Raw genomic sequence first — 5,217 nt, forward strand, 5'->3', positions numbered from 1 at the left:
TAAAATATTAGACAAAACTTCAAAAATGGTCCATGTGGTTTCCGAAAATACCAAGTTTAGTCCCTAAGTTCAAAAACCTCACAGATGGTCCCTGTGGTTTCAAAACTTTTAACATTTGGTCTTTTTCGCTAACTCCGTTAGTTTTTGGCCGTTAAGTAAGGGGTATTTTTGTCTTTTCACTACCACAGGGACCGTTTATGAAGTTTTGCCTTATTTTAAAATATATATATATATATATATATAATATTAAAAGTCTCTCTCTCTCTCTCTCTCTCTCTCTCTCTCTCTCCCGACATGTGCAGTTGTGCACCAGATATTTCTTTGGGATGTCCAAAAATCTTCCCATGTTTACAACAAACTCAAGCATGAGGCTTTATGTAACTTCAGACTATACAACTCCCCATACGCCGGATCTAAATGTTCAATCACCGGAGACATTCCTTTTTTGGTTACCCATCTCAGAGACGACCACAAAGTCGACATGCACACAGGCGGTACTTTTAACCATAGTTATGTCAAATCCAACCCCCGTGAAGTTGAAAACACTACCTGGATGCTAACAGTGAGTTCCCTTAACTTTTCCCCTGATTTCTGATTTCCGATTTTAGGGTTTTTTCCTTTTTCTTTATCGGGGTAATGTTTTATGTTTGGCAGGTGTTCCATTGTTTTGGGCAGTACTTCTGTCTTCACTTTGAGGCGTTTCAGCTAGGGATGACACCTGTTTACATGGCACTTCTTCGATTCATGGGGGATGAAGCAGATGCAAGGAATTACAACTATAGGTTAGAGGTCGGAACCAACGGGAGGAAGTTGATTTGGGAGGGAACACTGAGGAGTATCAAAGATAGACATAGGAAGGTAAGAGATACTCATGATGGGTTGATTATATAGAAAAAGAGAGAATAAGGCCGATTTTAGGATTTTTGTTTTTCCTCCCCTCGTATCTTTCATTTTCCAGAATTTGCACCGATTTGAGTGTGTTTTTGGATATAATCATTGATTCAAACATATTTTGTTCTTCAACGCGCATACTGCTATGGTAGTCATGATCACATTGTGGAGGGTTAGGAGATGTTACGGCTTCCAGTGGTGAAAAGGAGGTCATCGGACCTCCTATGTGGGTTTCAGATTCTAACTTGACAGTGGGGTTGAAGCCTTTGTGTGTGTGTCAATTTAGCTGGATTTGGGTGAAATAGGGGGTAGGTTCTTGTGTTCATTGTAAGAGAGAGCGAGAGAGAGGGTGGGGTCCTTTAATTAAATAATTATATTTTTTTTCTTTTTTTTAAATAGAGAAAACCTCATAAATGGTCCCTGTGTATTGAAATGACGAAAATGGCCCTCACTTAACGGTAGAAGGCTGACGGAGTTAGGCGGAAGGACCATTTGTTAAAAGCTTTGAAACCACAGGGACCATCTGTGAGGTTTTTTGAACTTAGGGACTAAACTTGATATTTTCGGAAACCATAGGGACCATTTTTGAAGTTTTGTCAAAATATTATTTACGTGGGCCGTATTTATTTTTGTGCTTTCGATTTAATAATTGGCATCGTGTATTTAATCACATGTGATTATATGTATTTAATCACATATGATTATATAGACAATATTTGTTTTCACGTGTTGATTCAATAGTTGTTCTTGTGTATTTAATCATGTGATTATATTTATTTAATCACATATGATTCGTATGGAATTTATTCTTGTGTCGATTCAATAATTGTTCTAATATTTTTAATCACATGTGATTATATGTATTTAATCACAATGATTTATGTGGACAAGATTCATTATTTCTTTCTCAATTCAATAGTTGTACTCATGTACTTAATCACATGTGATTATATGTATCAAATCGCATATGATTTATAGTGATAATATTCATGAGTCAATATTTTTTTATGTATTTAATCATATATGATTGTATGTAGTAATCTCATATGATTAATGTGGAAAAAGAAAACTATTTAACCAAAAATGCGAAAATGAATCTTGTGTACAAAAATCATATGTGACTAAATGTACAAAAACAACTATTGAACAAGAATGTGAAATGAATATTGTCCATATAAATCATATCTAATTAGATACATATAATCTCATGTAATTAAGCACATAAGAACAACAATTGAATCAAGAAAGTGAAAATAAATAATTTCCACATAAACTTTATGTGATTAGATACATATAATCACATGTGATTATATGCAATTAATCATATATGATATATATGGACAATAGTTATCTTTGTGTTCTCGATTAAATAGTTGTTCTTGTGTATATAATAATATATGATTATATGTATCTAATCACATATGATTTATATAGACATTATTATTTTTTGTCCATATAAATCATATGTGATTACATACATATAATCAGATATGATTATATGTATTTAATCACATATGATTACAGTGAACAAAGAACAATTATTGAATCGAGAATGTGACAATGAATCTCATCCACATAAATCATATATGATTGGATACATATAATCATATGTGATTATATGTAACGTCATGACTTTTACTCAATTTTTGTTTATTTATTTTTAAAATCTTTTAACGGAAAATGCGACGGAAGACTGTAAACATTGTTTATTTCAAAAACATTTCAAACCACAATGTTACGTTCAATTCAAAACCATAATATCAAAAGTATTTAATTGTAGCGAAAGCATAAGTTTCAAAATTAAATAATGTTTCCAAGTGGCATCTTTATTCTAATGATAAACTACCCAAAAGTTACCCCATCTCACCAAGCCAAGCTCCAAAGCTACCTGTACCAATCGTAAAGGCACAAAGCAAAGAAACAAGTGTCAGCAAATGCTTCGTGAGCCAATAGAAGTTTGTACACAACCAAAGGGAAAACATACCATCCCCTAACGGGTCAATCATTCAAATTATAATCATATAAACAAAATTGACATATCAATCAATAATCAATCATCCTTCGCATAAAATTCAATCATTCAATTTTTGTATCATCCATTTACATATCATTCATTAGTGTAACATCAATCATATTTCATGCATAATCATATCGTAATCGTACATCATCATATCAAAGAAATCTATCATAATCGTATAGCGCGTAGGTAGTCTCATAGTGATACCTAACCCTAAGGGGAAAACCCGTTCGCTACTTGTGTGCTTGGCCAACCAAATGCTTTAGGTGGTTCGCGACTCCCACCCGGCACACCGACCCCAAGACTCCACTTTCACTACTCCGACTATGCAATGCACAAGTACATCGTGGTGTTGTTCTGGTGTTGGTACAAGCGATGGCATTCGTCCGCCACCTCCCAACACCTACGTGATGTTTGTACAAGCCTCGTTCGAATGGCCAACACCACTCCAGTCCGCAAACACCGAAGTGTACGTGTACCATGTGTCGCACGGGCATCTAGAAAGACCGAGCAACTCGTAAATGGCTTAAGCTCTTTTCTTAGAAGGTATTTTTCAACCAACCAGGCTCGAATATATCCGGATAGGGTTTATGCTAAGTGCTAGGTTCTACCATTGCCCTCTATGCATTAGCCCGCATAATCAATCGTAAATCAAGTACAAGCATGCAATATTCGTATTATCATAATCAAGATCGACAAGCATGCAATATTCGTATTATCATAATCAAGATTCATAACATTTATACGCAGAAGATACTCAACAAGATCATAGTCAAATATCAAGCATTTCATATAGCATATCATAGTTGCAATTAATCGTATCAAGTACCAAGATAGGCATATCAACCAAATTTACTAAGCATACAAATGTCACAGAGGGCAAAACAATGACATATCTTATACTGCACATATAGGCATAATCAACAATTAATAATATTCTAATTTGACTAATCGAGCCGTTTCCAGAAAGTAGTTTTCGACTATGTACAAGGTTTATGAAAAGTCCATTGAGTCACCTTAATGTTCGTCGAATGAATTACCCTTTTACTTCAACTTGTAATCTTCGTAACTTTTCAAAAAAAAAAAATACCTAAACATATATAAGTTTAACATTTAGTTTAGGTTCTAACAACTAAAGATTACATATTAATAATCTAAACATCATAATGGACCTAAAATAACAGATGTTATATACATCACAGTGTGTGTTTTAGATTATTGTTTACCACTTTAAAACTAACATCTTTTCACATGTACCTCAACATAATTATAATTATGTTTAATCACACTAACACTTTATTAAACATAAATTTATTATTATAACATTCCCTTAGTTAATATTTTATCTTTATCATAATAGACCTATATTAAAGCTTATATTTATATTACAAACACCTAGTGATATTAAGGTGACGAATAATAGGATACTTAGAAAATCATGGCATAATTAAAATGATTATGCAGCCATGACATGTGCCTTAACGAGCTGTGATCGGCAAGAGCAATTGAGCATATATTTTTTTAGTTAAACCAACTTCCATAAGCCTCATCTCTCTAACTAGATGTTGAAAATTATAATATATTTGTAGATTAGCAATTGTATTGACAAAAGATCAAAACATATAGTTTTTTTCTAGGAAGGTTGGTGTAGCACAGATGAGGTCTTTCTCACCTCTCTCTGATTTTACACCAAAAGGCATCTCCTAGCATGGTCTAGATGTACGATTGTACTAAAACTCATTGATATTAATTTATTCAAGAGGGAACTGGGAAACATTCATCTAAATAGCCAAAATATCAAATATATCTAGAGTTCTTTTTTTTTTCGTGTAGCATCCAGAGGAAAGTACTAACATGTAAGGAAGAAAACCAAACCATACCAGGTTTTTCTCTATGTTTCTGCTTCGGTGCGTCTCCAAGATCGCGACTGACTCGAATCTCCCTCTCGTTTCCTTCTCGTCGGAGATGTAGCAGAACACAAGAAGGTCACCGATCTGCAGAAGTGAACTACCGGAAACAGGATCAACTCGTTGGAGTTAGCCACTCGCCCGAAACCGCTAAGCCCTTGCCGGAGCACAGACTAGCACACGATTTATCTCTCTATTCTCTCTCCCAATTGCGCTGTAATGAAACAACTCAAACAAGCGGTCGTGCAACCCTTTTGTTTAACCCACAGCAGCCCAAACGAAATGAAACGGACCGAAGAAGAGGAAAGAAACGGACGACGAGCAACCGGAAACGTCGCATGGGAATGCACGCATGGGCCTGAATACGTAGTCTTCAATTTATTTTTGTAGAAACCTCCGTAA

The 5,217-nt window shown here is 34.7% G+C and overlaps 1 pseudogene; it reads left to right on the top strand.

Annotated features, from left to right (window-relative positions):
• Positions 1–294: 294 nt before the first annotated feature.
• On the top strand, positions 295–3,082 carry LOC111911998 (E3 ubiquitin-protein ligase SINAT3-like; annotated as a pseudogene).
• The last annotated feature ends 2,135 nt before the right edge of the window (positions 3,083–5,217 follow it).

Source organism: Lactuca sativa, chromosome 7 (assembly GCF_002870075.4).
Source record: "Lactuca sativa cultivar Salinas chromosome 7, Lsat_Salinas_v11, whole genome shotgun sequence".
Lineage (NCBI taxonomy): Eukaryota > Viridiplantae > Streptophyta > Magnoliopsida > Asterales > Asteraceae > Lactuca > Lactuca sativa.